Genomic DNA, 13650 nt, shown 5'->3' with positions numbered 1-13650 from the left:
TATCCAAGAATGTGCTTCCACCTGGTGAATGATAAACTCCCTGGAAAACTAGAGCTCCAGTCCCTGCTCCTATGAATAAGCAAAGAGAAGGTGCATCAGCACATAACTGGAGAGCTGCTCTTTAACCATATGTGCTGATTATGCCACTCAGCTGGCAAATGAGTAATGGAGACACAGGACAGAGCTGAATCTGAATCTCTCATACCCTCTGTAAATGGGCAGCCCTTGAGACAGGGAATAAAGGGAGAACTGCCTCCCCAGTGGCAGTTCCTAGAACTTCTCCTTCTCTCCATATTTCTACTTCTGTGTGAATTCTTCAAATGAAATATTTCATGTCAGCTGGAACATGACATGTCAAATTAAATCAATTTCTAATTTTTGTTTGGCAAGAAGATTAGAATTCTGTTTGATCCCAGCTGAATTTGCCCCCAGATTTTTATTTAACTGCCAAGCCACAAAACCAATTATTTGGACAGCCATCTAGTAGAGGTGTCTGATGAAAATGATCACCAAAAAAAAGTACTGAAAAACCATGCTGGTTTTCTCTGTTTCTGTGAATAGATAACCTAATTGCCAAACAAATATTTTTAACTATTTCCTTCCCCTTGGCTCCCACATTCTTGTAAGATTTCAAGGGTAATCAAAAAATCCATACGAGGCTTGTCCTTTTCTCCTGTGATTTTCATGCTCAACAGGAGTTACCAGTCTTCAGAGGCTAATTGCACCTCATTTCAGCTAAGGTTCAGTAGATGACCACAGGCATCATACAGACATAGGAGTGCAAATTAAGCAGAGAGGTTTAAACATTCTCTAGAAGGGGACTCAAATAGTTCTGTGCTTTGTTTTTGCTGTTGCTGTTGTTTTTTCAGCTGAAGGGGCAGTAGGCACTAGCTTTGGGGTTGTAGTTGGAAGCTGAGCAGTGAAATTATTTTACAAATTCACATACCCCAACAATTGGCCTCAGATAGTAGACCTTACCAGCAGCATGAATTAACATGGTTGGGTTAGTAGAAGCACTGCCTGGGAACTGATGCAACAGCTCTAACAATCCAACAACTGCAAGAAAAGTGGGTAATTCAAGCTTATATTGGAATTATATCTGCTTCCTCAAACCTCTAGTGTTCCACCTGCATTGCAAAGCTGACCATCTGCCCAATCCCTTTGTTTAAAACACTGACCTCAGGAGTTATTTCAGATAGTTACACAGATTAACTGAGCAGATGGTTTTAAATAAACATCCACCCAAGTGGTTAACATATGCTAATCAAACCGGCAGAGCTAACAGTCATGTGCCTGCATCTTTTCCCATCCAGAGTGGCCAGAGGTCTGTTCTTAAGAGTGGTGCAACTTCTACAGTGCCCAGAACAGGTACTAACATAACCTCTGGTTTAACAAATCATTAAACATGTGTTTAAATATCACCACAGCAATCAGATTTGAATCCTGATTGAAGAGCCTTGTTCAATTAGAAGAACACTGGAATTTCTATGAGAAATCAGATTGAACATCCAGCTAGTCCCAGCCCACCTGAGATAGAGGTCAGACCAGCATTTCACGATGCAGGCAGAAGCAGCATGTAGTAGGCAGATGGAAGTCCATCTGCTCCAGAGTAGCTTAAATAATGGGGTATAAGATCAAAGATACTCTCCTGTGTCTTTCATTTAGTCTCCCTTTTCCAAATTGTTTTCCTTATTACACATACTTTTTTTTTCTCCTGTACATCCTTCACTCTGTGAAAATATCATCCTTTCCAATCTCTCTTCTCATGAGAGTTTCAGATCCTTTTTATCACGCTTTTCAGCACCTCAACAACCTGCTTGGTACCTGGCACAGCAGAGTGCCTCCCTACTTTTGGTTCCCACTAGTAAGCAGAGAGGTCAGGGAGATGGGTGGAATTTCCTGGTTCCTTTTTGTCACCATGTGTCATCTTATTGCTGCAATCTTTGATCCTAAAAACAGTTTGTAAAGAAACACGGAAAGGAGTTTTGAGTGAAGTGTTCATTGGTGATAGATGTAACTTGAAGGGCACAGGGACCCTGAGAAATAAATAAGGTTTGGCTTCTCTGATATGACTATTAAAATTACAGATAGATCAGCTCAACAACGATGTGCAGTTTCAGTTCATTTTTCATTGGTCTCAAAGCATATGCTGAAACTCTGAGGAGGGTTCCAGGCATATTGAGATGATTCAAGTTTGGGCTGCCTTAGTCTTAATCTTCTTCTCTCCTTTCCAGCCTTGTATTCCCTTCTTCTTCCTTATGCTAGAACAAATATTTGTATGCCTGCAAGAGGATCTGTTTTTGAAATGATCTGGTTTAAAGATAATAACTTTAAACTATTTCTATTTTTACCTGTCTAACTATTTGCTTATTTATTTATTTATTTATTTTTGAAACTGCCGAGGCTGCTTGTGGGCCTATGGACTATTTACATCCTTTTCTAGTGGTACATGCAGCAGAATAGGCTTTGAATTCATCAGCTACAGAAGGATGAAGGTCTCCTATTTCTTCTACTGAGCTGTGGGAAGATTCTACCTTCTAAGATTCCCTGTTCTACTTAGTGGTATGTCTAATTAATTTTCTCTTAGAAAGTGTTTGGAGCTGCACTGCATCTGCAGAACAAACTCTTAAAGCCCAAATCAGACCATACTTTTGGCTAGGGGCCACTAGAGTGGGAGAAGCAACAAACATATTTATAATAGGCATTTTATCCATCAGAATAATGTCAACAGACAAATTACCATAACCTGACTGAACCAGCTCAGTCCTCCTGCAAGTCAAAGCCTAGATTGTATTGGGAATGTTTGTTTTGCCATTTTTTAAATAAATGAAGAAATCAATGGTGTATTCATAGCAGTCAGCAGAGCAAGTAGTCAGTTTAGATGGACAACCCCAGAACCATTAATGTTGGCACTAAGTGACTGCAGTTCTGGCTGGTATGAGTATTAATCCTACCTGGGTAAACACAGATTTGCCTGAGTCACAAATTTAAGCTGTGTCAGCTGCCATGCTTTCATCTACTAGTTTCAGGAATGTGGTTTCTGCACTGGATCCATCTGGAAATTACCCCCAAGACAGATTGCTTGTCAGTATCTCCTTTAGGGCTTGTCCTCAGTGCTAAAAGCTGCTTTTTTTTTTTTTTTTTTTTTTTTTTTAACCTTAGAGTAACTGACATACATCAACTATCCTAAGATAAAAGGAAAGGTAAAGAATACCTGCAGCCACAAAAGCCATGGCAATGAGACAGGAGAGTGATGCTGGATGTGAAGTAGAGCCTTAGTGCAGTAAGACTTTGTAATCTTAGGGAAACATGGGAGCTGTCTATTATGTCTTCTCATTCGTGCTGGCATATATGCTGAGTGAATGAGACCAGGAATAAAGACTGTACAACGTGCACAAGAACACAAACATTTGTTTTAATCATGACTTTGGAGGCATAACTTTTCCATTCTGAACTGTTTAAAAACAAAACAAACAAACAAAAAGAAACGTAATTTCTGTACTTTTCACACTGTTTCACACAGAGGTTAGTCTTTGCTTTCAGCTTTATTAGGGGCTTTTTGGACCTTTAGCAGTCATTTTATTGTATGATTGCCCTTGCTATTGACAGAGAAGTGGCTTGTTGCTGTTAATACTTTCAAGGCAGTGTACTGGGGAGGAACAACGACTGGAGCAGCATTGCCCAGCTGTCCCGGAGCCTTAAACATAATTCCAAAGCTTCACAGCACAGAATATAAAGGGTTGTTGTGGTGAGGCCACCAAGTCTATCAGCAAGGCCTGACACTTTTGGCCATGTTCCACTAGCAAGACACAGATAAAGGATATCTTCTAAGTCTCTTAAGTAGATACTTAGATATTTTCTCTCCAAATCATCGTCTCTCTTTTGAAAAACACTTGCTTTTCAGAAAGCTAGGATTAATACTGAAATTGTTGTTACTCATGTTAAAATTTGAGGTCTCTAAGTTTAGCAGAGAATGTATGATGATGTACATTTGTGTCTCAGATTTTGAGTTGATACAATCATGTCCAAGTGAGTTAAAAGATGAAAATACTAAATTCATCAAATGGATGTATAAGGCAGGGAAGCCGAGTTATCCTCATTAGGCAGTCTTAAGCCATGTTAACATTTTCCTTTCTCAGTGTATTGACAATACCAGAAGATATCTCACCATTCCTAACTTTTCCTGAGTCTCTGTATTAAAGGGTAGATTAGCAGCTGACTTTTCAGCCTTTGTGTTTGCAGATCTTTCTTTGACTTCAGTTTCACCTTGCATGCCATCTTTTCCCCTGCTTTTTCCCCTCAACAAGAGGTGCAAATACCAGATAACTGACAGTTTAAGAATTTGTGATCACCACTGGCTTTTATGGTTGGAGCTCATTATTAAAAGGGATGCTAGAAATCCCCAGGCATGGAAAATGTATAGCTAACATGGAGTTCAGGTCTCTCCACAGATCTTATGCCTAGAGACCTGAGATTGCTTAAATGATAAAGTTCCTGTCGCTTCTGGCTGTGAAGGCAACTTTGACGTGGTCACTGTTCCTAACCTGCAGCAGGGCAAGTTTAAACAATCATAGTCAGAAGTGTGAATTCTCCTTTTGATCTCTCTGAACTGTTAATTGTTTATCCTCAATTAAATATTTACTTTGGACTTGTTTTCTAATCTAAGGCTTTAAGCTGCATAATGCAGGTGCAGACTCATGCCATTTTAAGACTGCCAATAGTATTTTCAAGATAAGCTTAAGTTTTAGCAACTTGAAAAAAAACAACTGAGGCTGCTAGACATGCAAGCTGTTTCTAAAGGGAGTCTTAGGTTTCTAAATCCCTGAGGTACATTTGAAGATGTAGCTTCTTTGAAGAAAAGAAAAGCATAATGATTAGACAGAATATACCCCAATATGTAAGAAGTTAAGAGTGTCTTTAAGGATTTGGCTTAAGGCAGTAGGCAATTAAATGAGGCTAAATCAACATAGAGAATGCTATGTCCACTCAGATTACATCGGTTTAACACCAGTTTCTATACCAGTATAAGGCTTACTTGCCTAACATACCTATAGCTGTGTTAATGTAGGTTTACTTAAGGAACTGCTCCAAGAAGTGGAAAGTGTTAGGACAAGGGAGGACATATGTTTAGATTTTTGTGAACATTAGTTGCAAAATTATTTCCTCTGTTTGGGAAAATAAAATGACTTTTGGACACAGATTGCTAATGCCTTACTGAAATGAGAAATCTCAGTCTTAAATCCTTGTTTGCTCTGCCAGACCTCAGCTTTTTTTCACTTTTTTTCACTTTTTTTTTTTTTTTTTTTTTTTTTTTTTGTGGTGGTGGTGGAGGGCTTGGATATGTCTAGTTGATTTCAAATCAGTGTACACAATCAGACTGTCCACACATGGTGAGCATTTTCCACCTGGAACAATCAAAGTAGTATGTGCTTACAGCTAAGTGGTCTGGGATGCTTTCTTTGGTCAAATTTCTTTCTATCTTAGCTGAGAAGTGGCAGCAACAGCTTGCTCTGATAACCACATAGTTGATTTCACTGTCACCCCTTCTGGGATGAAAGATGTAGCTGTTGCACTTTAGTTTCGATTGAGATGGTTTCTCTGTATCTAGGAACAAATCCTTAGACCTTAGCACAGATAAATTCCCATTATTTTCCTTATACTTGCTGTTCTTCATCAAGTGTTGAGTAGAAAATGAGTAAACTTCTGAATCATCATGCATTTCATTAATTTAATTGTTGTTTCCTCTATCTACCAGAGCCTAGACTTGCATATGTAGTACCTGTTTCCCTTGATCTCTCTCTACTAGAGTTAGCTGCAATAAATTCTGCAAGAGAAAAGGGTTACACTCAATAAATAAATTAAATATACAAATATCAACATTTTTCCTATGCTGCACAATCAGATAGGACTGGTACAGCCAAGAACATTATTCATACCATTGGCATCTAACACATTTATACCATTTGGTGCCACATACTTTTAAAATAGGAATACTGATGTGGCACAATGTGATCACCCACCACTTCTGAGAGCCTTACGTTCTTTCCAGCTGAGAGACCTCATTTTACAGAGTTTCATATTTCCAACAGCAACACTCAGAGATGGTCTCTGTCAAGACTTGACCTGGAAGACAGGGAGTAAAGAAAACTTTTAGACTATTAGTTCTGAAACAAAATGTGAAAGCGGGGCTGATAGCAGGGGATCTGAAAGAGTCTGGAGGCTAAACCTGAGACACAGAGCTGCAGAAACAGCCTTGTGATGCTGACATGGAGCTAAAGACATGTACATGTAAGCCCAAGTTTTTGACTGGTTTGCAGACCTGCTAGTTGGATTCTAAGCAAGCCACATGCTGCCATTAATTAAAGGTAACCCTCAAAAAGATTCTCATCATTCTCTTCCTTTGAAGTCAGAGTAGATAAAATTATCTTTTAGGTGCTAATGACACTCCCCTTCAGTATCAGGTCACCTCCCAGAGATTTTATGGTTAATCCAAATATATACAATTTCTCTGAACGTGATTCTTGTTATCCATTTGTCTTCAGACTATTACCTTCCCAGTACAAGGGTGCTCCTTTTCTTGATTCTGTCCTCCTATCATATAGTGGGGGATTTTATAATATAGCTTCTATTTTAAATATATGCTATCATTCAATGCATCTCCTGGTATAAAATAAGTGTCATAATCATTGTGCTGAATCATCAGTAGTTCTTGAGCCTGAGAATATGTAGTCTAAAAGAAGAACTTATAAAAGCACGTAAGGATTCATTAACTCACTGGCTTCTGATTCAACAGAACTATTAAGCATTTACCTAAATCCCTATGCAGTAGAACACTTAATCTGAAATTAACTCAGGGTTTAAAATACACTTATTTATAAGAAAACACTTAAACAAAATTATATACGTAATGGAACTGAATCACAATTTTGCCTTGACCAGGATAGCCAACTAGGTTTAAAAGAAATTATGAAAAAGCCATTTGGGCCAAGTTTTCACCCAGAAATTGTACTTCTTCAACTATCTTCTGAAGTGTGGATGAAGTTATATGGGTAGTGAAGTGTTTATGTCAGAGTATGTCAATACCATAGAAAAAGGAGAACATCATATATACTTCTTTCAGTTGCAGTCTTCCTGTAGGTTTCAGCTATGTGTTTGTGCTGGTTAAAGTCATGCCTCTGACCAAAATACCACAATATACCCTAAGTAATCCACACTGGAGAAACAGTGAAATGAATAATCTCATCTGTCAAAGACATCATGAGGTTGTGAAGATAGTGCTGGATGGAAAAACACTTGCTCAAAACAAAATAACAGAAAAAACTTTCCTAGTTCCTTAGTTAACATACGGGTTCCCAAAATTTTAAGCTCTTTCAGAGTAAACACAAATGCAGTACATTTCTATAGCAAATTAAAATAAATGTGATAGTAAAGAAGAAGTAGGGGAATAAAAGAAGGTATCAATATCTTTTATGTCCTTGTTTCAGTTTCCATTCACATATTGTAAGTGGCATAAACATTAGACAGTAGCTGAAGAAATTAAAGAAGAGCACACCAGTAGGAAGCAGCACTATAACACAGCAAGCTCCTACGATAAAGCTATCTCCCAGCAATAAAAGCAAGGGCAGCCAGCAGCAGCCAAAAGCCAGAAAAGAACAGAAAGTACCCATAACAGCATGCCTTCTGAAATAATCAGTGGGCAAGATTAATACTCTGTTTGACAATTCCCTTTTTTAGAATTGAAATTTTCAAGTGAAGTAGCATACCCTGACCATAAAGTGATCTACAAAGGGAAAACAATAGTCTCTCTAGTTTTTTGTGAGAATCTGGAGCCAAGTGGAATTGTCAACTTTAGTTTTTTATGACTGATTTACCTTCAGGACTCTTTGGAAATCTTGGATGTTTTACTTTGAGGTTTTTATTTCTGTTTATTTGAATTACTGGCATCAGTCTCTGATTAAATGATGTGAGAGGATAGGAGGAAAGGAAACATAATGTCTTTAGCAAAGACTTTTTTGACTCCTAACACCTTCTAGGGTGTTAGAATTGGAAATTTGCAAACCATGAAAATGTGTTCTTAGGAGGCAGAAACCTCAGTTAATCAAGTTTCCTTTTCCTAGTTGGCTGAAGTGCTACACCAGGTGTCTGCTCACTGGTACATTTTTATTTTTTTCTAAATCTTATCTTTCCTAAATTTCTGTTGTTATGTGTATGTGTGTGCAAAGAGGATCCATGAATTTGGGGGGCATACTTTTGCCCTTTTTTCTAAAAGGAAAAAGTACTGAAATGTTTCTGGGGTTATGATTGAAGGACTTTTTGTAGATCTTTTTATGTTTTCCCAACATTTGCTGGGAATCCCTGAGATTCAGATTTTAAAAAGCCATGTGGTAACATAATTAGATTTAAATACATTTCCCTTAATCCAAAACTAGATCGACACTGGAGAGATGCCACTGGAGAATTAGTCAAGTGGTTTGATCAATTCCTAACATCTTATATTGACTAATTGTCTTTATCTGACAGGCAATATTTAAATCTATAAATCTATAAACCTATATTATAAACCCATGCCTACAGGCATATAGACAAAGCCATATTCACAGCTCCTAGTAGTAGCTCTGTGGTTCCTAAGAAGAATTTGAAAAGCCTAGGTGTGCCATTACTGCTACCTAAACTTCAACCTGACCACCAAACATGAAATGTAGGATGACTTCTAAAAATACCTCTTCTGGAGTTCTTAGCCATGTAGAAAATGAAAATAATATTGGGGATCTTCTTTGTAAACAGAAGATTGTAATTAAAGCATCTGACTGTAGGGAAGTGCCTGTGTCCATGAGGCATCAATGACTGTTGAATTTTCTAAGTGAATTGTCAGTTATAGTAACCACCCAATTTTATCCTGGCCTGATCACACAAAAGTACTTTCATTTGTGATTATACTACATCAACTGATAGTACTGCCAATGAGTTGGCAGTTTCAAATGTTAAGACACCTTATTTTCCTACATTTGGCTGCAAAATTCAGAACTGCATTTGTCTGTTCTCTAAAAAAATAATGCAAAAAATTGGTGCCAGAAACTCAGCACACATGCAATGCTTTGCTAACAACCCAGTGCCAGTAAGTGGCCAGTGGGACTGATCACACATTTCCTTTCTAAACTCTGACAATATAAAATCTGAACAGTGCATTGCATAACCTGAACATTTGTATTAAAAAAAAAAAAAAAAAAAAAAGTAAAAGTTGCAGTGATGAGTGAACTGAAATGCAAACACCCAGAGTATGGAAGCAACCATTTTCACAGGACAGCAGAGTTTGAAGAAGTTGCTAGTCTTGCTGCCCCAATCACTTTCCCAAGATGTGACAAGCAAAGACTGTCTTGTACATCTCTCTACCATCAAATTCTCAATTGGCTAAGCGTTGTTACGGCTTCAGGAGTAAAGTGAACACAGAAAAAATCTGTCTAGTTGTATATATATATAAAAGCACTTTACATAAACACATAGGCTTATAAATTAACATGATAAAATCTTGTTAGGTGAAATGAATGTAATAGAACCGTTTTCAGATTCCCCTCCTAAATACACATTCTCATCCATCTATGAATGCAAAATTGATCTACACATGTAAATTGGATAACTAATTGAACAGTTACTAGGTTGATGTGCTCAGGTGGGGGTCAATTTTAATATCTACCTCAAATTGTGTGGATGCAATGTAGGTGTTCTTCTGAGTTTATGACTAATGTACCTCAGGGGAGAGCTATGAAAGAGAGAAAATAATCTCTCAAGAATGTACTAAACTTGATTAGTTTGAGCCTAAACATTTGATCAGTCTTTGAACCTGAGGCAAGAAGGTTTCAGGAAGCTTCTCTAAGACAATCACCCTGAGCTCTGATCACAGGTTCAGGATTGGCATCTCTTTCCTATTAAAGGATATTATGCTGGATCTGGAAAGTATTTAAGTGTGCAGTAAGTGTGTTTAGATACTTTACTGCACACACTAGTTTCAGACAGTACTGTGTATTTAGGGCATGATTCTGAGTGAGGAGGCTATATATTTCAGTGTTTTGTTTTGTTTATTTTGTATTATTACTTTATTTTGTTTGTTTTGTTTTCCTCTCAGTTCCATTGCTTTTTATGTTTCTACTCACCACTATCATATTTAGTTGTTCCTCTTGCTTTACACGTCCACTGATGACATGCTTCTTCTACTGTAGAGACTGTAGAGAATCCATCCCTATGCAATGAGGGGCCAAATCCTTTATCTCTTTTTTTTTTTTTTTTTTTTTTAAGTGTTGTTTCTCCTCATATGCTGGACCTTGAGAGGGGAATGTACCTTCAGAAGTGACCAGTGCCCTTCAAATTCTTATCTAAAGGAATCCCACAGGAAACCTTGGAGCTCTTACAAAAATTTGGACTGTCTGTTATTTATCAGATTTACAAGGACACTAGTCTTTGGCTATCAAGCCCTCTTTGAGCCACCAACTGTCCTCTGTCTCCTTGCCTTTAACAGTAGAGGTAAACATTGACTTAAGTTTGCTTCGTGCTATCAATATGTAGTACAAACAGGTTAACTATAAATGCTGGCAAGATCTTAGCTCAGTATTAGCCATGAAGCCCTGACATCAGCGCCTGATTATGTCAAGTTACAGGCTCTCTAGCAACTGACAACAAATATTCGGACCCAGCCTTTATTGGGTGGGGAAACTCAGAACATCTTTCCCAGAGCAACAAGTGGTCGGCAATCATTTCCCTGGTTTATCAGAGAGAGCCTTTAAAGGTCGCTCATCTCGCAACATCTCCTTAGTTACAATGTTCCCTTTATTAATTTTTCTCCCATATGAAAAGACCCATATATCTCCTATATGGAAGGTTCTCGTGGCAAGAGAGAAACTGAAGTAACCTCTCTTGAGTAAGAATACAGAGGCTTTCTATAAAATGACTTTTTAAAGCATATCTCAATCATGTGTCATTGTAATTACATACACGTAAAAGACTGCACAAACATTCACTGCTTGGGAAAGTTAGAAGGGATGGCTTGACAGACACAGCCTATTACAGTACCTAAGCAGCAACTGGAACTGAGTTCAGAAACTATTCCTAGAGCATGATAATACAGCTTGGGCTTCTCTGAAGGGGGACATTAATACCCCCTTGAGTAAACCTGGTGAGCATTCAAAGAGAAGGCAGCTAACAGTCTAAAAAAAGACATTGTATAGAGCCATAACAATATGTAACCTGACATCATGCTGTTGAGGTAAATTAGTGAGAATAATGGTGACAGAGGATATCATCCAGCACGAACAGGCCCCAGTCCTGATGGATTCCCTGGCCTTTTTCTCACAGTCCTTCTCTTGCTTCCCCTTTCCTATCCACTTTTGTTGTACTGTTTTTGTTGTTGTTGTTGTTTTTCTTTTTCTCAGTCTCATGACCTAGGGAAAATGCACTCACATAACACAAAGCTGTAGTTTGTGCTAAATAATGCTTATAAATTATTTTAGGATCAATATATAAAAGGTATAAAAGTATTTAGTAATTTCATTTCTGTTATATTCCTTCAAAGAGCTTCTGACAGCATTTTTTTGGGGAAAATTTTGCTCTGTTTGCAACTCAGAGCAGAGTAAAAGCTTTTTCAGCCCTTAATTACTTTGTACTCCTTTTCATTTGATGAAATACATTCTGTCCACAACTCCTGACAACTCCAGCTTGTTTTAACCCCTTTAACATAAGAGTGCTTGAGCTTATGACATGGTTATCTGCACCAGTGTGCACAACTACATGGTTAAATTCTCTTTAACCATGGTTAAGCTTTCTTAACCATATTATTTAAAGTGTTTTAAACAATTAATTTATTAACAGCATTTTCAACTCATTTTTCTACATTTCTACACATAGGAGTAGGACATGATGATCCTTGTGTGTTCATTCCAGAAATCTTTGTTTCTATGATTTTTACCTTGAAGATATCTTGCACACAGTATTGTTTGATAAAAAGTCCATAACAACAAAGTCTAAGTGAGTTGAGAACAGAGATGGGCCTGCTCCAAAACTCTGGTTCTGAATGTACGTGGACTTAATCAAATTCAAAGCAAAATGTGGGGTAATGAAACTCAGCTATTTCTCACGTCCCTCCCTTCCTGACTGCAGGGGTTCTCTGTCTGTGGCACAAATGAATCCTCTCTTTGGATATGTGTAACTACCTCTCTGAAAAAAAAAAAAAAAAAAAAAAAAAAAAAAAAGTTTAAATGAAGTTGAGGTTGGGAGGAGCATCCTGTGAGCACAGAAACAGAGCTGGTGGTTCCTCTTTTTCTTGCTGGTTGAAGAGGCACTGTTCGTCTCAATGCCTCTCCTTCCTTTGGCTTACACCATCAGATTTCCTCTCCCTTTCCACACTTCTGCAATTACTGACACCACTTTGAGAGTACAGAGAGCCACAGTTTATGTGTTTGAGCCTGAAGAGAAGTGTTCTTCAGTACTCTGGCTCTGCCCCACAGGAACCCAAAGAGTGCCTGTGTTCTCCAACCTTCTCACTACATTTTTTTTCTTCTTTAATGTACACTAATCCCTTGACAGTTTCAATGTTTTTCTAGGGAAAGGGCAAGAATATTTGCTTTGTGAGGAAGCCACTAGGAATTTAGTAACCTGTATGGTAAGTTTCTCATGAAGAGAACTCTGTTCTAGCACAAATAGACTAACCTTACAGCAGTAAGATACAAAACAGCATATTCAGGGTATTAGAGAAGGTGTTGGGTTGATCTGGTAAAAAGAAACTGAAGGCTGAGAGGTTACAGCTATTTGGCAAGTAAAACAACATCAAAGATATGTGTTTCAGTCCATGCCAAAATGAAATCTCTACATTTTCTAAAGGAACAGTCAACCTTGGTCATTATTTCTGTGACTGTGATGGCAGTGACCTGATCCACTGGTAGATGGCAAGAGGAGCCCTGCTGAGCCTGAGGTGTTTAGGATGAGATTTGCTTCTTCTGCTGCTCCTCCACTGTGCTTATCCCTCCTGGTGGCACCCCCATGCGTAAATGAGACCAGAGCTGGGGCAGGTGGAAGAGACCCTGCCAGGACTTACCTTCAAAGCAACCCGGCTTAGCAGCATGCATCTGCCAGCAGCAGTGTACCCTGTGCATCTCCTCCGTGCGTGATCTAACATGTCCAGTGCCAGATCCCGTATAGGAGCTGACATGCGGGCATGCATTCTCGAGTGATGACTCCCTCCAACCTCCTCCCCATTCACGTGATGCAATTACCGGGGTGTCTCTTTGTTCCAGACCTTTGACAGTTCAGAGGTCTGCAAAGGGTTGAGTGAGATTTGCTTTGCATCAAGGATAAAAAGTGTCTGAGAAGACAGTATGACACCTGTCTGTCTATAAGATGTGGAGGGTTTTAGAGGCATGAAAGACTTGTACCCAAACCCTGCATAAACAGAGTTCCTTCCAACAGAGGAAATAGGTTCCTCTGTAGACCAAAAGGAGAACAAAAAACTGAAAGAATTACAGGCAGTTTGTTTTTCAGTGAAATGCTTGCTGTTTTGTGATTCTCCTATTCTGAAGCACTATTTTTGGAGAAATACATTTGCTTCAGCGAGTGTACTTGGGAGCCTTGACCCATGTCATTGCAGCCACTGTACTCAGCTGAGCCCTT

At 38.5% G+C, this 13650-nt stretch overlaps 1 long non-coding RNA gene across 1 annotated transcript in view; it reads right to left on the bottom strand.

The window, feature by feature from the left end:
* Positions 1 to 13262, bottom strand: part of LOC139998543 (uncharacterized) — a 42340-nt gene extending 29078 nt beyond the window's left edge. Inside the window, exons 1-2 of the long non-coding RNA XR_005264771.2 lie at positions 13079 to 13262; positions 6039 to 6123 (exon numbers count right to left, since the gene is read on the bottom strand). This is a non-coding gene — a long non-coding RNA (uncharacterized lncRNA). The remainder of the gene's footprint in view (positions 1 to 6038; positions 6124 to 13078) is intronic.
* Positions 13263 to 13650: the final 388 nt, after the last annotated feature.

This window comes from Anas platyrhynchos, chromosome 3, assembly GCF_047663525.1.
Source record: "Anas platyrhynchos isolate ZD024472 breed Pekin duck chromosome 3, IASCAAS_PekinDuck_T2T, whole genome shotgun sequence".
Classification (NCBI taxonomy): domain Eukaryota; kingdom Metazoa; phylum Chordata; class Aves; order Anseriformes; family Anatidae; genus Anas; species Anas platyrhynchos.
Note: the sequence above shows the minus strand (reverse complement) of the source record. Positions and strands in the feature narration are given on the sequence as shown.